The sequence below is a fragment of the Panthera uncia genome, assembly GCF_023721935.1.
Source record: "Panthera uncia isolate 11264 chromosome C1 unlocalized genomic scaffold, Puncia_PCG_1.0 HiC_scaffold_4, whole genome shotgun sequence".
NCBI classification, from domain to species: Eukaryota; Metazoa; Chordata; class Mammalia; order Carnivora; family Felidae; genus Panthera; species Panthera uncia.
In genome coordinates this window covers 33,466,250-33,493,586 of record NW_026057585.1, presented here as the reverse complement: position 1 = coordinate 33,493,586, position 27,337 = coordinate 33,466,250, and the positions used below count along the sequence as shown (strand labels likewise).

General features: G+C 36.1%; 1 protein-coding gene across 1 annotated transcript in view; it reads right to left on the bottom strand.

Annotated features, from left to right (window-relative positions):
- Nucleotides 1–27,337, bottom strand: part of COL24A1 (collagen type XXIV alpha 1 chain) — a 390,296-nt gene that overhangs the window by 241,944 nt on the left and 121,015 nt on the right. The window lies entirely within an intron of this gene.

Below are 27,337 nucleotides of genomic sequence, written 5' to 3'. Positions count from 1 at the left end.
AGTTAATTTATACTGCTCAAAAAGTTAATATTAAAGGTTAATTATTGCAGTTGTTTAACACTGGAATACAGAACTGACAAAGTGTTACGTCCCTTCTAAGAACTCTCACGCCATCTTGGAGTCCTGCAAGGTCACTTAATGTAGTGTTTGACTTCTATTATTTTCCTCATCAGACTGTAAACTTCCTTGAAGCAGTTTTATGTCTTAAGAACTATTATATTCTCAGCAACTATTATATTCTTGACAACCTGGCACATAGTAAGTGCTAAAAAAAGTTATTTTGCTGTTGTTGTTGTCATTGTTGAGTGACTGATTTGCTTCTTTTGGGGAAAAAAAAAGACATGTCTGATGGCTACTTCTGGCCCCTGGGCACTGGCTTACAACCACTGGTTCAGAATATCCCTATGGATAATTCATAGTTCCTGTCCATCCTCCAGATGAGTCTGAAACATCTTCTCATTCCAGGAAGCAAAAAGACTATAAAAGGTATCAAATCTGGAGTTATGTGAAGAGCTCTGAGGGAGCTTGAAGAGGATCCCACTGGGCAGATATGGGATAATACGAACTTCAATAAGGATAAGAATTGCAATGGATTGAAACATATCAAATATTTTTGCTACTCATAAGTTCATAATGATACAACAATTAAAGAACTGCCCTCTTTTAGAGGATTAAAGGAAGCCAACTCATTATTTTGAAAACTGGTAAAGAAAGGTGAAGAATCAAGCATTTACTCTACTTTTCCCATGTATACTGTGCCACTACTAACCAAACAGTAGACAAGGGGATCTATTCAGCCAACAAATAAAAAAGAAATGATACAGCAAAAATATCTGTATTTTGCAATCTTCTAATGATTTAATACATCTGGGCATTTGAGTCATCAACTGGTACTAACATCATTAAAACAAAGAGATAACTAGACATTATGTACTTTCTGATGAAAGAACACAGTATCACCTGTAGTCCCACCAAAAATAAATAAGCAAAACTGAATATGGTCAGGCCTCTCTATGTGACTACCCAGGTCACATGACTGGGGATCTTCAACAGCTAAATTGTAAGGGGGAAAAGGGAAACGAAAAGAGAGCTTGTAAGCTGAAAGACATAGCCATAAAATAAGCTTAAACTATAGTTTTAAAAGATGCATACTTGAGTGATAAACCATAAAAGAAAAAAGAACTGCTAACTTTTGGGAGGAGAGAAAGGCTTGTGGTTGTGTTTGATGTAACTATAAATGGGATTGTTTTCTTAATTTTCTCTTTCTCATAGCTCATTATTAGTGTACAGAAACATCACCAATTTTTGTATATCAATTTTGTATACTTTCTTAATAGAAATAGTATAATCAATTTTTATCAAAAAGCAGAAACTGAATTGGCTTTAAAAATAATAAGTGAAAACATGTCCTCTATTTTCAGACTTCTCACATCTGTTTACTGTACTGAGAAGAGTGACTCAGCATTCTCTCCAGTAAAACCAATGTTTTATTACTCTCTAATCACTAAAGGCTGGAGACAAATTCGCATGCATTTTTTACAGCAAAACCTGGGAACTAAAGTACTAGCAGATTCGATTAGTATCCTGGGAAATCATAAGGGTAAAATATGGTCATTCTTATTTTGGCAGTAGTTAGAAGTTTAGAAGCTAGAGTGTCCTAATATAGTTAAGTACATCATGATCTATGGCATATAGTGAGCACTTCAGTATTTATTTGATAAGAGTTATGAAGTCTCTGTTTTCTACTGAAATATACAGTCTTCCCAGTTAAAAATGGTAAATGGATAAACAATCCACAAATAAATAAATCCAATGGGTAAGTTAATTATGGTATATCAGAAAATGAAACAACCTGGATGTGGCAACCTGGATGTAACTCCAACGTGTTATACTAAGTAAAAGAAGCCAGACCAAAAGAAAGTATACACTATATGAGTTCATTTATACAAAAACTTTAGAAAAATGCAAATTTATCTATAGTGACAAAAAGCGGATCACTGGTAGCCTAGAAAGGGTAGGGGCAGGAAGGTCAGAGAGAGGGATTACAAAATGTAAATAAGGAAATTGTTGAGTTTGACAGATATGTTGGCTATCTTGATCTTGGTGATGATTTTGTGTTATACATACACACAAAAAATGTGATTAAATCATGCAATTTAAATATATGCAGCTTACTTATGTCAAATATACCTCAATAAAGCTGTAACAACAACATAAAAGGTAATTGTGTTTTGGCAGGAAACAGTCTGTAATGATTTGAAGAACTCTAGAGAGAAAATATAATTTATTCATTGAACTTGTCCCCAGATCAAATCAGTGAAGTTCAGATTTTGGATTGTTTTGAAAATAATAGCATATTCAATTATAATAACTGGTTGAAAATAAAGTATATGTTTTGAGAAGTTTATACTTTCCTGATATTTTATAAAGTAGCTTTAAAATACTCTTGTTATAGACAATAGCATCACTTAGGTCACTTAACTCTCACAAAATTTTCAAATTTTCATTGATTTTTATACCCATTGTGCTTTAAATATACAATAACACAATACAGTTGACTTAAATTTATCTTCTTAGTAGTTTATAAGTCTGAACAAAGTAGAAATGAATACATTCTTAGAAAAACAGTCATATTAAAACAAGATGCAATTAATAAATCATTCAAGATAGGGCAATACATAAGTTATGGATTCCTAAAGGGCAAAGTTACTCAAAGCCTAGTCTGCTGTCAGCACACTGTATATTCAATAAAAAGTCAATAGCTTAGGGGCGCCTGGGTGGCTCAGTCGGTTAAGCGGCCGGCTTCGGCTCAGGTCATGATCTCACGGTCCATGAGTTCGAGCCCCCGTGTCGGGCTCTGTGCTGACAGCTCAGAGCCTGGAGCCTGTTTCAGATTCTGTGTCTCCCTCTCTCTGACCCTCCCCCCTTCATGCTCTGTCTCTCTCTGTCTCAAAAATAAATAAACGTTAAAAAAAAAAAATTAAAAAAAAAAGTCAATAGCTTAAATTAATGACTAAATTAACAATGAATTGTTTGAATACTTATATTTTTAATTTTGCAATTTCAAAGTTATTTTTTGTTTAAAAACAAACAAAAAACTACCCTCCCCAAAACCCAACTATCATAGCTTCTATGGATAGGATTGCAATTTTGCATATGCAAGCAAGAAAGAATGCAGCCAGAGGGAGAGAGGTTCTGTAGGGGAGCATTTCATTTGAGACATGGATCCAAAAAACAATCATAAGGTTTTATTCTTTAACATTTGTGGATGTACATGTCATGTCAGTAATATGGTGAGTCCAAGTAAAAAAGTAATAAAAAAAAAGGATTAAAATGACCTTTGCTGAGTGAGAATAATCCATGCAAAAGTTAATGCCAAAAAAAATATTTGACAGGGCAGAAATAATAAATTCACTTTCCCAGTAAACTATAGAAACTAAACTTTAGCACAGGGCAGCATGTAACTGCAGATTGAGGAACTGTTCTGTCTTCTGGGAAAACCACAAACAGAAAATATGCACTTCTGGAAAAATAAAGGCAAAATAAGAAATTCATCTAGGTATATGGCTTTCTTTCACTCTCTTTTGCTGTTTTAGAATTAAAGTACTGTCAAAAACAGTCTTTTTTCATTATGATATTGAAAATCTTTGCAAATGATTACTGCTATTCATATATTTTCGCTTTAGCCATTCTATATTTTTGAGTAGTAAATATAGCACAGCTGAATTCCATATATATGTAGCATGCTAAAAACTCAGCAGAGAAAATCCAGAAACAAAGACAATGAAAATTCCTTATAACACAAGGAATTCCTTATATACTGTCTGAATGACTTTTTTAATAAGACTTTAAATATTAGCAGTATGTTTGAAGTCACTCTTAAAAGAACCTACAAAGTCAATTGCAAAGTCCACTTTTATTTTACTGAAATCCACACAAAACCATACCAAACTTACAATTTTAAGATAAACAATTTCGACCATTGTTTGGTCCTTAGGTTTGGATAACCTATGGTGACAAAAAGCAGGTCAGGGAAGGGAGGATCATGAGAAACAGAAAGGAAGTCACAAAGATGAACAAAGAAATTTTGGGTTTTGATGTATGTGTTCACTATTTTGATTGCAGTGATGGTTTCATGAGTTACACATATGTCAGAAATTATCAAATTGTACAACTTAAATAAATATAGTTTGCTATATGTCAATTTCACCTCAATAAAACTGTAAAGCAAAAAGGTAATTGATACTGGGTATTTTTAGATAATCACTGCCCTTTGGTAGACAACACTCTGCAATTATTTGAAGACCCTTAGAAAACTTGTCCCCAGATAAAAATCAGGTAAGCTCTTGGGGCGCCTGGGTGGCTCAGTCGGTTAAGCGTCCGACTTCGGCTCAGGTCACGATCTCGCGGTCCGTGAGTTCGACCCCCGCGTCAGGCTCTGGGCTGATGGCTCAGAGTCTGGAGCCTGTTTCCGATTCTGTGTCTCCCTCTCTCTCTGCCCCTCCCCCGTTCATGCTCTGTCTCTCTCTGTCTCAAAAATAAATAAACGTTAAAAAAAAAATTTTTTTTTTAAAATCAGGTAAGCTCAGATTTCAAATTGTTTTGGAGGTAATAACATGACTATGATTTTATACTTACCTTTGGATAAGTATCATTTTAGGTACTCCATTTCTATATATTTGATTCATGTAGAATTATTATGAGTGTCTTTATTAATTAAAGAATATCAATTTATTCATTCAACATGTTACTATGTATCAGCCATTGTTCTTGGCATTGAACATATACTAGAGAACAAAAATATTCCTTGGTATCATAGAATGTATATTCTGGAGACTCTTTATCTCAGATTCTCCCTTTTTCAGTGTGTGTAAGTTTGTGGCAAGGGGTGGGAAGTTAGGTGATTTAAAAGCTGATTTATATTGTTATGAGGAACTGGTATATATTAATTTCCTACTTTTGTTCCAAATGCACAGCTATAGTCCTGGGCCACTCTATTTTGTTTCCTGTTCTTTCGTGTCTCCAAGTGGAATGAATATTGTGGCTACTTTGTTTCTTTCTAAAATGAATCTGATTATTTGACACTCACACCTATATTTAGGCCTCAGGGAAAAGAATGCACTTTACTCCAAAAGCCTGGCCTTGGAGCTATAAGCAATACTTGATCAATATATTAGCGTATCTTCCTTTGGAGAATGGAGAGTATATTTTCAACTGTGTGGGTGACTGTACTATGTTACTAGAGGCATTTTGAAAACTGTATAAGTGGGTGCAATGGTACATGTAGATACTGGGCATCAAAGATGTAACATGTAGAGGGCATCTTCTTTTTTATCTGCTCACCGTCTCTTTAGGAAAATACTCTTCCCCAATTTGCAGTCCATGTGCTTCTGGTCCCCATCCCAGTTTCCAGGGGTAAGTAAATAGCCCAAATCTTGCCAATTACAGTATTCCATCCCCATGAGTACTGTGATTGATTTAAAGATGATCATGTACTCCAAGTGAGATTGGCTGGAATCTACCTTAGAATATTTGCTGGAGCTATAAAGAAAGAAGAATGCTTTCTTTTTGCTAAGATTGCTAACTGTGAGGGAAATATAAGCCTAGAGTTGCCAAGGGCCATATTTTCCACAATGTGTTCCTGTGAATGAAGCTAACAGACATAAGTAAAGCTAATAAATGGAGAGTGTCTTGATTATATTCATCAAATTCCTGTGTTTGGCCAAATGTCTAGGCATAGATACTGCTGGATTTCCTGATTACATTAGCCAATCCTGAATTTTGCTTAAAACTGTTTGAGGTAGGGGAGCACCTAGGTGGCTCAGTTAGTTAAATGTCTGATTTCAACTCAGGTCATCATCACATCGTTCATGAGTTAGAGACCCAAATTAGGCTCTGCACTGACAGCGTGGAGCTTGCTTGGGATTCTCTCTCTTGCCCTCTCTCTGCCCTTTCCCACTCACTCTCTTTTTCCCTCAAATAATAAATAAACTTAAAAAAAACTGTTTGAATTATGTTTTGTCATTTTTAATGGAAGTAGAATTGACTAAAAAACTGAATTATTTGTAGTTTTAAAATACACATAGCTTCCTTTTATACCTCTGCTGTAATACCCTTGCCCTCTGTTTCTATTTGATAAGTCGGAACTATTTCATCAAGTCTTTGCTCAAGCAACCATACTTCTTGGAAGTCTCCTTTAACTCACTGCCCCAGGTTCCTTCATCATATAATTGGTTGCCAACTCAAACATAACATGATCTGTGAAGCTTTTCATGGTTTCCCTTAGCCAGAATCAGTAGCTTGTTCCTTTATATTCCTACAGCTCTGTTAATATGGCTATTTAATAGTAACCACACTATACTGTAATTAAGGGTTTGTTTCTTTATTCCAATAAAATGTGAGCTCATGGAGGAAAATAAATGTATCTTACTCATCTCTATATCTCTAATATTTAACTTAACATGTTGCTAGCGACAATTCTCCATGGTCTCTTGTATTTTTGCACATTATACAGATGAGATGTTAATTATTCATTGTTCCAATCTATATTTTCAGGGATTTTTGTATAGCAAAGATGGCTATAGAATCTCCCTCTGTAGCAAAAGGCAGGAATATCAACTTCCATATAATAATAATCTTTCTGGAATACATTTATTTTTTTTAATAACTGACCATTATAAAATATTCAGTTTCTCTAAGTTCAAAGTTCCTCTTATGTAATATAACCACTGCTTATGCAAATGTCATCTAGCCCTCTTTGCATCACCCTGCGAGAAGGCTCAGAAAATCAGAGCAAAAATACTGATACTCTGGACATTGTTATTGCTAAGAATAATAAACAGTCCTTTGTCTCTGTCCCATGAGTTTCGTGTCTTCTAATAGAATCTATGAAACTCTCAGGCTAATTTGTTGGCTTGGATATAGGATAAAATTTCAGATTCTTCACAGTCTCTGACAGTTCTGATGATGAGAATGGGATACAAATGGAGACACAGCTTTCTGGAAGAGGAAGTGTGAGGGCCTTACCAGGTGATTAATGGGATTTGAGGAAAGTCCCTGGGAATAGGCAGTGAGCATGTTAACCAAATTTTATAGTGAACCAGGTAATAAATGGGTCTCCACTTTATTGCCTGCCAAGAGGAGCAACTTGGGGAGATGGGTGTAGGCCAAGTACTGGGAACTAGAAGTATTTTCAAAGACGGTTGCCTTAGTTGTTGCTAATTCTCCTTGGAGTGGAAAGACTTCCTCATCAACCTAGTAAACAGCCTCAGGCCCACCTCAATGTAACCACAGTAGTAAGTACTATTAGTGACAGCAACTAACAGTACTAAGATTCAACCTGGGTAGGCAGAAGATTCTGTCCCCTTTCAGACAGCAGTTATGGAAACTCCCACCTGAATTTGAAAGGACAGAAATTTGTGACCATTACTGGAAGCAACCAGGAAAATCAATAAAACTTTGGCTGGTTCACTTGAGAGATGAGGGGACGGGTTCCATATACAATACAAGAATTGTGATAATAAACTTGACTATCTAGCTACTAGAAGTCTCTGCCTTGATACCACTTTGAATCGAAGGACTTATGCAATTTGGCACCAACCTAGTTTTACAACCTTATCTATTACTCTATACCAACACATGGAATCTGCATCAGCTAGCCAGTTTCATTCATTATTCTGTAAATCCACAATGCATATTACCTAGGATCTGTTTATGTGATTTAACCTGCCTGGAATGCCGTCCCCTTTTCCTGCCATTTACTCATCAACAATCTAATTCAAGATCCATCTTTTCCATGAACCTGTCCCTGATCCTTCCATCTCATGTTAATCTCTCTCTACTAACACTGTACTATAATGCTACTTATTTAATTCTTACATGATGCCTTTACTGTTATCTAAAAGTATTTGTATATATCTTATTTATCCCAAGTAGACTGTAAATTGACACAAATTATGAACAATATATTATTTTTGTGTGCATCCTATAGTGTTTACTATGCATAGCTTTGTACACAGTAGGAATATGAGAAATGATTTGTTATTGACTAATTCAACTGATTTCATTACATATTTCTTTCAGCACAAGTTTTTGAGTAACAACTAAAAACATAAAATTACTCAACTAAACCCAAGTGGTAAAAGATAACAAAGAAGTAACTAGTTTAATTAAAGCGAATTCATTTGGACTAAGATTGACCCAACTGGCCATAGGCTGGCTTATTCAAGTTAAGTCCACTGAGGTGCTAAAATGTACATTTAGAAGCATGACTTTACTTGATATGAGCAGACTCTCCAAATAAACTTCAGCATTTGACTCTAGGGAAGACCGCCCTAGTGGAAAAAGAGGACCCACTGGTTGGCCACTTCTAATATCTCTGTGATTAGTGGTCTCAGCTCATTTTTCTAGTAAAACAATTGGCTCCACTTACCAAGAACATCGTCCAAAATTCAACTATTTGGCAATCTCAGTAGTGCATGGAGGTTAACAGCTGAATCAACAAACATTCTCACTACCAAGCTACCACATTTGAAGGTGGTTTGCTGCCAGAACTGGGAGGAAACATGGGATTAGTGCTCAAAACTGATGCTGCTATGCTGAAAGAGTGAAGATTCCTGTGTAGCACTTTCCATATGTTTTTGTTAAAAGCAAACAACTAGCATAGAAAAAAATTTAACCTTATGTTTTAAAGTACATGAAATTTTATCTTGGGCCATCACTAATATTTACAATTCAGTGAACAGGTAAATGCAGATATATTTACTTCTCTGTCACTTTAACAATTTGCCTAGAATAAGCACAACATTAAGGAGAAAAAAGCTTTGAAGAGGTTTGAAGTGACATTTATTGAGATGATCTTTAATGATGAACAGTCTCTTCAATGTCAATGGCAAATAACTTGGCATTTACAACAAAAACTTAAGAGCACTTTGCTTTCACTGACTTTTATGAAGATCTGAGCTTCTGAACTAGCAAGAAATATTGTACTAGCAAGAAATATTGGCCAGTCTTGTCCTGTCGTATTGGCAGTACAGATGACAACTTGTATGGTATGATTAATTTGAGGAGTATCAAAGTTTCTGATCACCCACAGATTTTTTTCTGCTCACTAAATGACACCTCAAATTCTACAATTCAAGACTCATTACATTGGTTCCAGGTTTCTGTTTAGTGTTAAAATGTAAATATCCTTGAAAGGAGATTATGTTGAAGTTAGCTGTTCTGCTAACCATTTACTACTTGAAATGAAATATATTTATCAGGTCTTTCTTCCATAAACAAGCTTTGATGGGAAAGGTAAATTATGGAAAGGAAAAGAGACACTGGTTATTTGAGATGGACAAGAACTCATGCTCAAGGGAAAGAACATAGGAGAAACCAGAGGTCATAGGAATTAAGTTTTTGGCTATTTTATAATTTTCTCTGGGGACTAAACTGATTCTAGATTATTTTATTATTATTCTGATTATTTTAAGAAAATAATTGATTTTTAATTTTTCATTTTATCAAACCGAATTAATCTTGATGTCCAGGAAAAAAGACAGATAGAGACAGTGGAAGTTTTGACACAGTTTGAATTGAATATTGATTTCTTGCATATAAATTCCTTTAAATCAAGACCAAATATAATTGACCTCAGCATTTTTTTAGTGAACATATTGAGAGATGATCTGTTGGAAAGGAAGAATTATAATTGGACTGTCTAAAGAAAAGCCTAAAAGGAAGAGATATTCCTATAGTTAGGTAGACCTTTGGGTTCTAAGGATCAGACAGTCATTCACATCTACATGACTGCCAATCATATTGTATGGAGAGAATGTCAGAGATTACTGCCACCATTAAAAATATAAAATATGTATATGTGGTGGTCTCTGTCAGAGTATTGTTTAATTCACGAGACTGGTGCCTACAAAAATCAGTTGGATTGTGGAGAATGACTATAGACTACCACAATCCCACTTGCAGCTGCTGTATCAGACATAATATTATTACTAACACAGATGACTAATGCCTTCTGTATTTGGTATGTAATCACTGATTTGATAAATGCATTCTTTCCCTTCATAATCAAAAGAAAGTTAAAAAAAAGAGTCTGCATTCAAGTGGGGCCCTTCCAATCTGGAAGTTATCAGCAGTCCATCTTCACAGAGACAGATAAGTATTTTATAAGAGTTTACTTTCCTTCCTTTAGAGCCTCAACTAGCCCAGTATCTAGAAAATTATGGATTGCCTATTCCACAGGCATGGAACCCCAAAGAGAATAGTATCTGAACAAGATACCCTCTCTGTATCAAAGGAGGTACCAGAGTGTGCCTTCAGTGATTCATTGACCTTCACCTAATCTGTACCATCTAGAGGTAGCTAGTCTTACAAAACATTGGAACTGCCTTCTAAAGTTATAATTGAAGTGCTAACTTAAAGGAAACAATATAAAAGGAGTACCACCCTTTGGGATATAGAGTATTTTTTAAGTCAGAGACCTGTATATGGTGCTTTTGTCCACAATAGGAAGGATACGTGACTTTGGAAACCAAGGAATAGAAGTGGATGTCATCCTATTTACCATCACTCTCAGTGACATCTAGATTTTGTACTTTCTTTCCCCACAACCTTGGACTTTTCAGGGTTAGATATCCTGTTACCCAAAGGGGCTCTCTCTTGACAGGAGATAGAGCAAACATCCCACTAAGCTAAACATATGGCTGCCCATAGGGCACTTTGGACTTTTTATGATGAGGTATGGGCAAACAAAAAGAGGAGTCACCATATTGGCATGGTTAATTGATGCTGAAAAATGAAGAGGCAAGACTGCTTTTACACAAAAGGGCAGAAAAGAATACACATGGAACTCAGGTGATACACTGGACATCTCTTAGAAGTGTTATCAAGAGTTCATATTCTTCAGTAATGAATATTAAGGTTATACCACCAGGTAAGCCACCAAGACCTACTGAGGTGATAGCTGAGGGTGAAAGGAATTTAAAATGGAGAGTGAAGGAGGGAACAATGAGTACCAGCTGTGACCCCAAGAGAAATTAGACCATCAGCAGCCATATGACATTTGACTTACATAGATGAATTAGACCAAAAATAATGAAGACATAGTAAAACCTAAAGAATATAATAAAGAAGAGTAAGTCACTATATACTCAAATTCACATTTGATAATAAAAACATACCTCCTTGGCAAGTATATATTGAACATTCACAAAAAATGATCACAACAAGAAAAAGACTGATAAGCTCCACAAAATAGAACAGCAGCCTCTGATAACAATGCAACAAAAATAAGAATTATTAACAAAATTAAAACCATTGGCACTCCCACCTGGAAATTCTAAATCTCCTTTTTAAATAACTCTTGGGTGAAAAGGGAAATAACTGAAATTACAAAATATCTAAAAGATAATAGTGATAAAAGTACTCCATACCAGAATCTTTGAGATACATTTGAAGCAGTAATCAGAGAGAAATTCATAGTTGTTAACAGTTTCAGGAATGAAAATAAAATAATGAAAATAAATAAAATTAAATCCCCAACTAAAAAAAAAAAACAACATAAACCATAAGTATCTCAAAATTATATATAATAAAGATAAAAGGGGAAACTAATTATGTAAAGAAAAGAAAAACAGAAGACAATAGAAACAATTTCAAAAATGTTTTTGAGAAAAAAATAACTGGACAAACTCAATCAAACCTAGCCAAGAAATAAAAGGAGAAGCACATATACAAATATTTAAAAACATTTTAATGGTACATTGGAAATAACCATTAAAACAAAAAATTAAAAATCATAAAGAGACTATTTTGTGGATTTATATGGAAGTAAATTTGAAAACCTAGATGAAACATAATTTCCTAAGGACAATTTAACAAAGCTAACCCCATTAGAGAGCTTAAAAAGGCTACTTTCTGCAGAAGCAATAGGAAAATTCAGAAACTACCCCTTAAAAAGCATCGATTCCAGATGGTTTCACAGAGGAATTCCACCAAAGCCTCATAGATAAGATAGTCCCAATATTCCATATATTACTCCAGAGTACTAAAACTGAAGATTTCCTAATTATTTTGATGAAATAAGTATAACATTAATACCTAAACTTGATAAAGAAGTACAAAAAGGATTGAATATTATAGATAAAGATCACTTATAAATATTGATGCAAAAGTACAAATAACTATCAGTAGAATTAGCATTCTATTAAGAAAATATACCGTGATCAAATAGAATTTTTTTAAAAATGCAACAGAAACTAGTGATTATATAGAAATAGTCAATTCATAGAAAATATATAGAAATAGTCATTATATAGAAAATAGTTAATAGAAAATCCATTACTATAATATACCATATAAATAGATCTCAAAAGTAAAAGTATATAATTATCTTCATAGAGTTTGAAAATATAACAAATATTTGACAAAGTATAACAATCATCTCTAAAAAATATCACTCAAAAATAGGAATTGGTGAATATTTCTTAACATGATAAAATACATGCATATTTTAATTTTAACTCAGAATTTACTTCATGAAGAATCACTATAGTATTTCCATTAAGATCAGGAACAAGGCAAGGAGGAATACTACTTCCAATTCTTCAACATTTTACCAGAGGTATTACAATGCCATTACACATAAAAAATTGAATTGAAGAGAACTGAGAAAGAAGAACTAAAAGGATCTCTATTTGCAAATTACATGACAGCATGTCTAGAAAACTTTAGAAAATCAATGATAAAACTAACTCAAAGAGAAGAAACCATTAAGGTAGCAGGATATGAAATTAGCATTCAGAAATCAGTAATTTCCATACCCATACAAAACCTGTTAGAAACTAGAATAGTAGAGAAAATTCCATTTACAATAGCAACAAAAAAGATGAAATACCAGGGAAAAAATTTAATAAAATAAACCTATATGTACAAAACCTCTATGAGGAAAACTTTAAAACATTTCCTAAAAAACACAAAAGCAGACTTGAACAAATAAAAGATATTCATTATTCTTGGACTGGATGACCCAATATCATAAAAATGTCACTGCTCCCTAAATTAATCTATAAATATGTCTAATAAAATAATAATTATTATTAAATGCAAATCAATATAAATAATATTTTTTAGTGAAGCTAGACATGTTGATGCTGAAGTATACATGCAAAATACAAGTATGTAAGTATAGGCAGGAAAACACTGATAAAGAAAAGTGAAGAGAACTTATATAGCCTTTTCAGGCATTAAAACATACTATAAACTACTATTAAGTAATAGTACCATAAGGAGTAAGTTTTAAAGTACCAAGACTTCATTTGTTCTGATTACTTATAGCTTTGTAATATAGCTTATAATCAGAAAATGTGATGTCTCCAGCTTTGTTCGTCTTTGTTTCTTCTTTCAGGATTGCTTTGGTTATAGACTAGTAAACAGAATAGCCCAGACATAAACCCATGCATATACAGTCAACTAATTTTTGACAAGGGTGGCAAGAATGTGTAATAGGTGAAAGACAGTCTTTTCAATAAATTGTATTGGGAAAATTGAATATCCACAAATAACAGAATGAAACTGGAACCTACCTTACACCACTCACAAAAATTAACTCAAAATGGATCAAAGACTTAAATATGAAACAGGCATAAACCTCCTTGACATTGGTCTTGGCAATGATTCCTTGGATAAGACACCAAAAGCACAGGCAACAAAAGCTAAAATAAACAAGTGGGAAACAATAAAAAAAAAACCTGAAAAGGCAACTCATGTAATTCAATAACTAAAAAACAATCCAATTAAAAATGAGCAGAGGATCTGCATAGACATTTTTCCAAATAAGACATACAATGGCCAATATGTACTTGAAAGGGGGCTCAACATTGCTAAACATCAGAGAAATGCAAATCAAAACCACAATGAGATATCACCTCACACCTGTTAAAATTACTATTATCAAAAAGATCAGAAATAACAAGTGTTGGCAAGATGTAGAGAATAGAATCCTTGTGCACTCTTTGTAAGAATGTAAATTGGTGCAGCCACATGGAAAACAGTATAAAGATTCTCAAAAAAAATTAAAAATAAAACTCCATATGATCAAGCAATTCTATTTCTGGGTATTGATCTAAAGAAACAGAAAACACTAACTTAAAAAGATATATCCACCCCTATGTTCATTGCAGCATTGCATCATTTCCATATCTCACAATATGTGAGATATGGAAAAAATCTAAAAACATACATTTATGGGTAAATGCATAAAGATGATGTGATGCGAAGGAGGGAAGATGGCAATGGAGTAGTAGGACCCAAGGATCGCCTTGTCCTGAAAATACAACTAGATAACTATTAAATTATCCTAAATACCCCAGAAATTGACCTGCAGAAAGGCAGAACAAACTCCACAACTAAAGATAGAGAAGAGAACACACTGAAGAAGGTAAGAAGTGGAGAGATACAGTTTGGGAAAGAAATGGATGTGGCTGCTCTGGTGGGGAGGGAGTTGCAGAGAAGGGTGAGAGACAGGCTAGCACACAGGGGAGTACATGTGGAAAATGAATCTCCATAGCAATTGGCTTGGAAAGCCAGAGGGGCCCTATTTTGTGAGTTCTTGAAACCAGCAGGGCTTAAAGCCTGGAGTTTTAAAGGTCATCTGGCATGGCTGAGATAAAGCCTGGAAGGCATTGCTTTATCTTAGAGAGAAGGCAGGCAAACAACCTGCAGACATACAGCATGGAAACAGTGATTTGAAGAGCTCCTGGGGTACACAGTGGAGAGGTTATTTGCTCATTTTGGAGCTTGACCCATAGAGGCAGCATTCACAGACAGACCTCTTGGGAACAAAAGAACTGGCTGACACCGTTTCCCTTCCCTGCACCGCACCAAAAGCACAGGGCCACCTGCAGGAACAAACACAGTCCAATATTCACTACCTAACTTGCTTATGCCAAGTCCCACCTCTGCCCATGCTCTGGTGGAATAACTCCCCTCCTCCTCACTCCCCACCCAGCCATGCTTGCCTCAGTTCCAGTGGGCCTGCTCTCCCACAAGACCAGCCCAAATCCCTGCTCACATTGCATCTTCTCATGAAGGGGTTTGCTGAGCATCAGTTCCAATAGAAGTGGCAACAGGTCTCATTTCACAAACAGATCAGAGTACACGTAGTTAAAATATGCCACATTCAGGCTGGGGACCAAACACTGCCCACAACAGGCAAAGAGAACCTCTGTAGACAACTGGCCTAATGGATAAAGCCCCCAGGGCAAGACAGCGCAGTACACACAGCACATGCTGGAGACACTCCTGGAAGTATAAGACCCTGGGGAATGAGGGAACACTACACAGCAGGGCACCAAAGGACCTCTTCTTTCTAAGTCCATTACCCTCAAAAACAGGAGATATAGTTGACTTTCCTAACATAGAAATAGGCGCAGAGACTTAGAAAAAAAATAAGAAGACAGAGACATTTATCCCAAATGAAAGAACAGGACAAAGCCACAGCCAGAGATCTAAGTGAAGCAGATATAAGTAATATGCCTGATGGAGAATTTACAGTAATGATCATAAAGGTATTCACTAGACTTGAGAAAAGAGTCAAAGACAGGAGTGATACCCTTACCATAGAAATAAGGAATAACATAGCAGAGGAAAGGGCTCAGTAAACCAAAGGAGAAAAACACATGAAGGAATCAACAGCAAGCTGGAAGAAGCAGAGGAATGAATTAATGACCTAGAAGACAAAATAATAGAAAATAATCAAGCTGAACAAAAGAGAGAAAAAGGAATTATGCAAAATGAGAATATGCTTAGGGAAATCAGTAACTCCATCAAACAATAACATTCATATTACAGGAATCTCAGAAGATGAAGAGAAAGGAAAGGGGACATAAAATTTATTTGAAGAAAGAGTAGTTGAAAACTTTCCTAATCTGGGGAAGGAAACAGATAACCAGATCCAGGAGGCACAGAGAACCCTCATCAAAATTGACAAAAGCAGATCCATACTGGGTTATATTGTAATCAAGTTGGCAAAATATAGTGATAAAGAAAAAATTTTAAAGCAGAAAAACAAAAGAAGATAGCAACATACAAGGGAAAATTCATGAGGCTGATGGAAGATTTCTCAACAGAAACTTGGCAAGTCAGAAGGGAGTGGCATAATATATTCAGTGTTGAATGCACAAAATCTGAAGTCAAGAATACTCTATGCAGCAAGGCTATCATTCAGAATAGAAGTAGAGATAAAGAGTTTCCCAAACAAAAGCCAAAAGTGTACATGACTACTAAAGCAGCCCTGTAAGAAATATTAAAGGGGACAATTTGAGTAAAAAGGAGAGAACAAAAGTGATAATAGAAAGGTAGAAAACACAACAACAGTAAAAATGAATTAGTCTGTAAAAAGCCAGTCAAGGAAATCACAAAATAAAAGGATGTAAAATAAACAACATATACCTAAAATGTGGAGAGGAAAGGAGTAAAGAATGGGTTCAAACTTAAATGACTATCAACATAGGCTGCTATATGCAAAAGAGGCCATATACAAACCTAATAGCAATCATATGTCAAAAACCACAAATAAATATGCAAAGAATAAAGGGAAAAGAATCCAAATGTATCACTAAGAATATCAGCAAATTGTGAAAAAAAAGACAAGAAAGGATCAGGAAAAATCTTCAGAAACAACCAGAAAACAAATAATAAGATGACTATAAATACATACCTATCAATAATTACTTTCAATGTAAATGTACTAAACATTCCAATCAAAAGGCATAGAGTGACAGAATGGAAAAAAAATCAAACCTCGTTTATATACTGCCTTTAAGAGACTCATTTTAGACCTAAAGACACCAGCAGACTGAAAGTGAGGGGACAGAGAAAATGTTATCATGCAAATGGATGATTTAAAAAAAGACCAGAGTAGCAATACTTATATCAGAGAAAACAGACTTTAAAACAAAGACTATTACAATAGACAAAGAAGGATACTATATTATAGTAAAGGGGACAATCCAACAAGAAGATATAATAATTGTAAATACTTATGCACCCAATATAGGAGGACACAAATATATAAAACAGTTAATAATAAACATAAAGGACTAATCAGTAGTAATACAATAATAGTAGGGGACTTTAATACCCTACTTACAACAATGGAAAGATCATCTAAACAGAAAAATCAAAAAGGGAACAATGGCTTTAAATGACACACTGGAACAGATGAATTTAACAGATATGTTTAGAACATTCCATCCTAAAACAGCAGAATACACATTTTTTTCAAGTACACTTTAAGCATTCTCTAGAACAGATAACATATTAGCCCACAAAATAAGTCTCAACAAATTCAAGAAAATCAGAGCCATACCATATACCTTTTTGACCACAATGTTTTGAAACTAGAAGTCAACCACAAGAAAAAATATAGAAAGAACATAAATACATGGAGGTTAAATAATATGCTACTAAACAATGAATGGATCAATCAGTAAACAAAAGAAGAAATAAAAAAGTACATGGAAACAAATAAAAATGAAAACAGAATCATCAAAACCTGTTGGGATGCAGGAAAAACAGTTCTAAAAGGGAAGTTTATACCAATACAGGCCTAACTCAAGAAGCAAGAAAAATCTCAAATAAGCAACCTAACCATACACGTAAAGGAGCCAGAAAAAGAAAAACAAACAAAGCCTAAAATCAGCAGAAGGAAGGAAATAATAAAGATCAGAGTAGAAATAAATGATACAGAAACTAAAAACACAATAGATCAATGAGAACAGAGATGTTTCTTTGAAAACAATCAATAAAATTGTTAAACCTCTAGCCAGATGTATCAAGAAATAAAGAGAAAGGACTCAAATAAGTAAAATCTCAAATAAGGGAGGAGAAATAACTACCAGCACGACAGAAATACCAGCAATTATAAGAGAAAATTATGAAAAACTATACGCCAACAAACTGGACAAACGTAACAGAAATGGATAAATTCCTAAAAACATATAACCTACCAAAAGTGAAGCAGGAAGAAATAGTAAATTTGAATAGACTGAATACAACAATTAAATTGAATCAGTAATAATAATAAAAAACTCCAAACAAACAAAAGTCCAGGACCAGATGGCTTCACGGGCAAATTCTACCAAATACTTAAAAAAGAGTTAATACCTCTTCTTCTCAAACCATTTCAAAAAATAGAAAATGAAGGAAAACTTTCAAATTCATTGTGTGAGACCAGCATTAGTCTGATATGAAAACCAGATGAAGACACTACAAAAAAAGAAAACTACAAGCCAACATCTCTAAAGAACATAGATGCAAAAATCCTTAAAATATTAGCAAATCAAATCAAACAATACATTAAAAAAATTATTCACCACAATCAAGTGAGATTTATTCCTGGGCTGCAAGGGTAGTTCAATATTCACAAAGCAATCAACATGATACATCACATCAATAAGGGAAAGGATAAAAACTACATGATCATTTCAATAGATGCAGAAAAAGCATTTGGCAAAGTACAACACCCATTCATGAAAAAAACCCTCAACAAAGTAGTTTAGAGGGAACATACCTCAACACAATTAAGACAACATATGAAAAACTCACAGCTAATATCATCTTCAATGGGGAAAAACTGAGATCTTTTTCTCTATGGTCAAAAACAAGGCAGGGATGTCCACTCTGACCAGTGTTATTTAACATAGTATTAGAAGTCCTGGCCACAGCATTCAGACAATAAAAAGAGATGAAAAGTGCCCCAATTGGCAGGGAAGAAGTAACTTGCACTATTTGCAGATGACATGATACTCTATACAGAAAACCTGAAGACTCCACCAAAAAATTGCTAGGAGTGAAAAATGTATTCAATAAAATTGCATAATACAAAATCAATGTACAGAAATCGGTTGCATTTCTACACACCAATAATGAAACAGCAGAAAGAGAAATTAAGGAATAAATCTCATCTACAATTCCACCTAAAACAACAAGGTACCTAGGAAGAAACCTAACCAAAGAGGTGAAAGACGTGTACTCAGAAAACTTAAAACACTGATGAAATTCCAGATGACACAAAGAAATGGAAAGATATTCCATGGTCATGGATCGAAAGAACAAATATTGGTAAAATGTCTATACTATCCAAAGCAATCTACACATTTAATGCAATCCCTATCAAAGTACTAACAGCATTTTCCACAGAGCTAGAATAAACAATCCTAAAATTTATATGGAACCACAAAAGACCTCAAAGAGCCAAAGCAATCTTGATAAAGAAAGGCAAAGCTGGAGGCACCACAACTCTGGACTTCAAATTTTATTACAGAGCTATAGCAATGAAAACAGTATGGTACTAGTATAAAAACAGACACATAGATCAATAGAACATAACAGAAAACCCAGAAATAAACCCACAACTGTATGGTGAATTATTATGGTGAATTAATCTTTGACAAAGCAGGAAAGACTATCCAATGAGAAAAAGAGAGTCTCTTCAACAAATGGTGTTGGGAAAACTGGACAGCTACATGCAAAAGAATGAAACTGGACCATTTTCTTATAACATACACAAAAATAAAGTCAAAATGGACTAAAGACCTAAATGTGAGACCTAAAACCATAAAACTCCTAGAAGAAGACACAGGCAGTAACTTATCTAACATGGGCTGTAGCAATATTTTTCTAGCTAGGTCTCCTGAGGGAAGGGAAATAAGAGTAATAATAAACTATTGGGACTGCATCAAAATAAAAAGCTCCTGCACAGTGAAGGAAATAATCAACAAAACTAAAGGGCAATCTACAGAATGAGAGAAGATATTTGCAAATGACATATCTAACAAAGGGTTAGTATCCAAAATATACAAAGAACTCATAAAATTCAACACCAAAAAACAAATAATCCAATTAAAAACTGGCAGAAGACATGAACACACATTTCTCCAAAGACATTGAGATGGCCAATAGACACATGAAAAGATGTTCATCATCACTTACCATCAGGGAAATGCAAATGAAAACTACAATGAGTTTAATTGTATCACCTCACATCTGTCAGAATGGCTAAAGTCAATAAGACAACAAACAACAGTTGCTGGAAAGGATACTGAGGAAAAGGAAACTTCATGCACCATTGGTGGGAATGCAAACCTGTGCAGCCACTATGAAAAACAGTATGGAGCTTCTTCAAAAAGTTAAAAATACAAATATACTTTGATCCAGCAATCACCCTACTGGGTATTTACCCCCAAAATTACAAAAAAAAACCCCACGAATTCAAAGAGATACATGCACCCTGATGTTTATAGCAGCATTATCTACAATAGCCAAGATATGGAAGCAGCCCAAGTGTCCACTGATTGATGAATGGATAAAGAAGATGTGGTATATATGTACACAATGAAATATTATTCAGCCATAAAAAATAATGAAATCTTGACATTTGCAAACAACAGAGTTAGAGAATATAATGCCAAGCAAAATAAGTCAGAGAAAGACAAATACCATATGATTTCACTCATATGTGGCATTTAAGAAACAAAACAGACAAGCAAAGTGTAAAACATAGAGAGAGAGAAATCAAGAAGCAGACTCTTAATTGTAGAGAACAAACTGATGGGTACCAGAGGGGAAGGGGTTAGAGGGAAGGGTTAAAAAGGTGAGGGGATTGAGGAGTGCACTTGTGATGATGAGCACTAGGTGATGTACTGAATTGTTGAATCACTATATTGTATATCTGAAACTAATATAATATTTGTATGTTAACTAACTGGAATTAAAATTAAACTTAAAAAACCTAACATGATGCGTGCACACACACACACACACACACACACACACACACACACAGGAATATACTAAACCAGAAAAGAAAGAATGAAATCTTGACATTTGAGACAACACAAATGAACCTGGAGTGCATTATGCTACAAGAAATAAGCCAGAAGAAAAAGAAAAATACTGTACTTTATCACTTCTATGTAGAATCTTAAAAAAAATAGCTGATTTCATAGGAACAGAGATTTGAATGGTGGTTGAGAGTGACTGGGGGGAGGCAAAACAGGGTGTACAGGTTCAGTTATAAGAATACAATAACATGAATAGAGATGTACAGTTAGAAGAAGAATAAGTTCTGACAATCTAATGTACAGCATGGTGACTATAGTTAAAAATATGGTATATTTGAGATTTAGGTTCTGGGAAGGTGGAAGCATAGGAGGATGCTGGGCTCACCTCGTCCTGCTGATTACTTAGATTCTACCCACATCGGCCTAACTAACCTAGAAAGCTGCCAGAAGACTAGCAGAACGGACTCTCTGGAGCCAAGCATAGAGAAGAGGCCCACGGAAGAGGGCAGGAAGGGAGGAGAGGCAGTGTGTGCTACAGGGACTGGCAGAAGGGAGCTGGGGGCAGTGGAGGGGCAGCCCGCCAGGCAAGGCAGAGCCCCCGAAGTTTGGCTTGCAAAAGCGGAGAGGCTGGACTGCGTGAGTTCTGACAGCCAGAGGGACTTAACATCTGGAATGTTAGAAGTCAACAGCTCTGCTCTCGGAGAGCAGGGAGGGTGACAGGACGCTGGGAGGGAGAATTGTTGAGCTCCGGACACAGAGCTCAGCCCTTCAGGGGAACAAAGGCACTGGCAAGCAACATTTCCCTCTCCCATCTCCCAACTGAAATTCCAAAGGAACCAGTTCCCGTCACCAAACTTGCTTGTACCACGCAAACGCCCAATGCTGTGCTTCTGCGGATCCATCCCTCCGACAGGCCTGCCTCCCTCCAGGTGCGGCAGGGCCCCTCCCACAGGGGACCACCTAAGGCAAAGTGAGCTAAGCCTACCCCTCCCGCCCCTGTGCACCTTGCTGATCCACCCCGGCTAATACATCCTTGGCCAGATCCCATGGAAGCAGCAGCACAAGCCTGGCAGTGTGCAAGCAGCCCAGACAGGGGCCACACCACTTCACAGTGAGTCCTGCCCCTGGGAGAGGGGAAGATAAGGTACACACCAGTCTGACTATGGCCCCAGCAGTGGGCTGGGGGCAGACATCGGGTATGACTGCGGCCCCACCCACCAACACAAGTTTCTCTGGACAGCACAGGGGAAGTGCCCTGCAGTTTGGAGCTACCTCAGGGACTACCCAAAATGACAAGACGGAAGAATTCTCCTCAAAAGAACTCCAGCTAACAAACTGATCAAAACCGATTTAAGCAATATAATGCAACAAGAATTTAGAATAATAGTCATAAAATTAATTGCTGGGCTTGAAAAAAGCATAGAGGACAGCAGAGAATCTATTGCTACAGGGATCAAGGGCTAAAAAATAGTCACGAGGAATTAAAAAATACTATAAATGAGGTGCAAAATAAAATGGAGGCGGCCATAGCATGGATTGAAGAGGCAGAGGAGAGAATAGGTGAATTAGAAGATAAAATTATGGAAAAAGAGGAAGCTGAGAAAAAGAGAGATAAAAAAATCCAGGAGTATGAGGGGAGAAGTGGAGAACTAAGTAACGCAATCAAATGGAACAATATCCGTATCATAGGTATTCCAGAGGAGGAGGAGGAGGAGGAGGAGGAGGAGGAGGAGGAAGAAGAAGAAGAAGAAGAAGAAGAAGAAGAAGAAGAAGAGGAAGAGGAGGAGGAGGAGGAGGAGGAGGAGAGAGAAAGGGGCTGAAGGTATACTTGAACAAATCATAGCTGAGAACTTCCCTATCTGGGGAAGGAAACAGGTATTGAAATCCAAGAGGCACAGAGAGCTCCTTTCAGACGTAACTTGAATCGATCTTCTGTACGACATATCATAGTGAAACTTGCAAAATACAAGGATAAAGAGAGAATTCTGAAAGCAGCTAGGGATAAGCAGGCCCTAACTTACAAAGGTAGACATATAAGGGTAGTAGCAGACGTATCTACAGAAACTTGGCAGGCCAGAAAGGAATGACAGGAAATCTTTAATGTGATGAACATAAAAAAATATGCAGCCAAGATTCCTTTATCCAGCAAGTCTGTCATTTAGAATAGAAGGAGAGATAAAGGTTTTCCCAAACAAACAAAAACTGAAGGAACTCATCACCACTAAAGCAGCCCTACAAGAGATCCTAAGGGGGATTCTGTGAGTGAAACGTTGCAAGGACCACAAAGTACCAGAGACATCACTACAAGCATGAAACCTACAGACATCACAATGACTCTAAACCCATATCTTTCTATACTAACACTGAATGTAAATGGACTAAATGCTCTAATGAAAAGACATAGGGTATCAAAATGGATAAAAAGCCAAGACCCATCTATTTGCTGCCTACAAGAGACCCATTTAGACCTGATGACACCTTCAGATTGAAAGTGAAGGGATGGAGAACTATCTATCATGCTACTGGAAGTCAAAAGAAAGCTGGAGTAGCCATACTTATATCAGACAAACTAGACTTTAAATTAAGGGCTGTAACAAGAGATAAAGAAGGGAATTATATAATTATTACAGGGTCTATCCATCAGGAAGAGCTAACAATTACAAATCTCTATGCACCAAATACGGGAGCCCCCAAATATATAAAACAATTAATCACAAACATAAGCAACCTTGTTGATAACAATGTGGTAACTGAAGGGGACTTTAATACCTCATTTACAACAATGGATAGATCATCTAGACACAGGATCAATAAAGAAACAGGGCACTGAATGATACATTGAATCAGATGGACTTGACAGATATATTTAGAACTCTGCATCCCAAAGCAACAGAATATACTTTCTTCTCCAGTGCACATGGAAAATTCTCCAATATAGATCACATACTGGGTCACAAAACATCCCTTAATAAGTATAAAAGAACTGAGATCATACCATGCACACTTTCAGACCACAATGCTATGAAACTTGAAATCAACCACAGGAAAAATCTGGAAAACCTCCAAAAGCATGGAGGTTAAAGAACACCCTACTAAAGAATCAATGGGTCAACCAGGCAATTAGGGAAGAAATTAAAAAATATATGGAAACAAACGAAAATGAAAATACAACAATCCAAATGCTTTGGGATGCAGTGAAGGCAGTCCTGAGAGGAAAATACATTGCAATCCAGGCCTATCTCAAGAAACAAGAAAAATCCCAAATACAAAATCTAATAGCACACCTAAGGGAAATAGAAGCAGAACAGCAAAGACACCCCAAACCCGGCAGAAGAAGAGAAATAATAAAGATCAGAGCAGAAATAAACAATATAGAATCTAAAAAAAACTGTAGAGCAGATCAATGAAACCAAGAGTTGGTTTTTTGAAAAAATAAACAAAATTGATAAACCTCTAGCCACGCTTCTCAAAAAGAAAAGGGAGATGACCCAAATAGATAAAATCAGGAATGAAAATGGAATTATTACAACCAATCCCACAGAAATACAAGCAATTATCAGGGAATACTATGAAAAATTATATGCCAACAAACTGGACAACCCGGAAGAAATGGACAAATTCCTAAGCACCCACACACTTCCAAAATTCAAACAGAAAAAAACAGAAAACTTGAACAGACCCATAACCAGTGAAGAAATGGAATCAGTTATCAAAAATCTCCCCAAAAATAAGAGTCCAGGACCAGATGGCTTCCCTGGGGAATTCTACCAGCCGTTTAAGCAGAGATAATACCTATCCTTCTCTAGCTGTTCCAAACAACAGAAAGGGAAGAAAAATTTCCAGACTCATTCTATGAAGCCAGCATTACTTTGATTCCCAAACCAGACAGAGACCCAGCAAAAAAAGAGAACTACAGGCCAATATCTCTGATGCATATGGATGCAAAAATTCTCAACAAGATACTAGCAAATCGAATTCAACAGCATATAAAAAGAATTATTCACCATGATCAAGTGGGATTCATTCCTGGGCTGCAGGGCTGGTTCAACATTCGCAAATCAATCAATGTGATACATCACATTAATAAAAGAAAAGATAAGAACCATATGATCCCATCAATCGATGCAGAAAAAGCATTTGACAAAATCCAGCATCCTTTCTTAATAAAAACCCTTGAGAAAGTCAGGAGAGAAGGAACATACTTAAACATTATCAAAGGCATTTATGAAAAGCCCACAGCTAATATCATCTTCAATGAGGAAAAACTGAGAGCTTTCCCCCTGAGATCAGGAACACGACAGGGATGTCACTCTCACCGCTGTTGTTTAACATAGTGTTGGAAGTTCTGTGGGGTACCTGGGTGGCTCAGTTGGTTGAGCATCTGACTTTGACTCAGGTCATGATCCTGTGGTCTGTGAGTTCAAGCCCTGCATCAGGCTCTGTGCTGACAGCTCAGAGCCTGGAGGCTGCTTCGGATTCTGTGTCTCCCTCTCTCTCTGCCCCTCCCCCACTCATGCTCTGTCTCTCTCTCTCTGTCAAAAATAAACAAACATCAAAAAAATTAAAAACAAAAAACAGCGTTGGAAGTTCTAGCATCAGCAATCAGACAACAAAAGGAAATTAAAGCCATCAAAATTCGCAAAGATGAAGTCAAGCTTTCACTTTTTGCAGATAACATGATATTATACATGGAAAACCCAATAGACTCCACCAAAAGTCTGCTAGAACTGATACATGAAGTCAGCAAAGTCACAGGATACAAAATTAACGTACAGAAATCAGTTGCATTCTTATACACTAATAGTGAAGCAAGAGAAAGACAAATAAAGAAACTGATCCCATTCACAATTGCACCAAGAAGCATAAAATACCTAGGAATAAACCTAACCAAAGATGTAAAAGATTTGTATGCTGAAAACTATAGAAAGCTTATGCAGGTAATTGAAGAAGATATAAAGAAATGGAAAAACATTCCATGCTCATGGATTGGAAGAATAAATATTGCTAAAATGTCAATACTACCCAAAGCAATCTACACATTCAATGCAATCCCAATCAAAATCACACCAGCATTCTTCTCGAAGCTAGAACAAGCAATCCTAAAATTTATATGGAACACAAACGACCCCGAATAGCCAAAGTAATTTTGAAGAAGACCAAAGCAGGAGGCATCACAATCCCAGACTTTAGCCTCTACTACAAAGCTGTCATCATCAAGACAGCATGGTATTGGCACAAAAACAGACACATAGACCAATGGAATAGAATAGAGACTCCAGAATTAGACCCACAAAAGTATGGTCAACTAATCTTTGACAAAGCAGGAAAGAATATCCAATGGAAAATAGTCTCTTTAACAAATGGTGCTGGGAGAACTGGACAGCAACATGCAGAAGATTGAAACTAGACCACTTTCTCACACCACTCACAAAAATAAACTCAAAATGGATGAAGGACCTGAATGTGAGGCAGGAAACCATCAAAACCCTAGAGAAAGCAGGAAAAGACTTCTCTGACCTCAGCCGCAGCAATTTCTTACTTGACACATCTCTAAAGGCAAGGTAATTAAAAGCAAAAATGAACTATTGTGACCTCATGAAGATAAAAAGCTTCTGCACTGCAAAGGAAACAATCAACGAAACTAGAAGGCAACTGACAGAATGGGAAAAGATATTTGCAAATGACATATCAGACAAAGGGCTAGTATCCAAAATCTACACAGAACTCACCAAACTCCACACCCGAAAAACAAATAATCCAGTGAAGAAATGGGCAGAAGACATGAATAGACACTTTTCTAAAGAAGATATCCAGATGGCCAACAGGCACATGAGAGGATGCTCAATATCACTCCTCATCAGGGAAATATAAATCAAAACCACACTCAGATATCACCTCATGCCAGTCAGAGTGGCTAAAATAAACAAATCAGGAGACTATAGATGCTGGAGAGGATGTGGAGAAACGGGAACCCTCTTGCACTGTTGGTAGGAATGCAAACTGGTGCAGCCACTCTGGAAAACAGTGTGGAGGTTCCTCGAAAAATTAAAAATAGATTTACCCTATGACCCAGAAATAACACTGCTAGGAATTTACCCAAAGGATACAGGAGTGCTGATGCTTAGGGAACTTGTACCCCAATGTTTATAGCAGCACTTTTAACAATAGCCAAATTATGGAAAGAGCCTAAATTTCCATCAACTGATGAATGGATAAAGAAGTTGTGGTTTATATACACAATGGAATACTGCTTGGCAATGAGAAAGAATGAAATATGGCCTTTTGTAGCAATGTGGATGGAACTGGAGAGTGTGATGCTAAGTGAAATAAGTCATACAGAGAAAGACAGATACCATATGTTTTCACTCTTATGTGGATCCTGAGAAACTTAACAGAAGACCATGGGGGAGGGGAGAGGAAAAAAAAAGTTACAGAGAGGGAAGGAGGCAAACCATAAGAGACTCTTAAAAACTGAGAACAAACTGAGGGTTGAT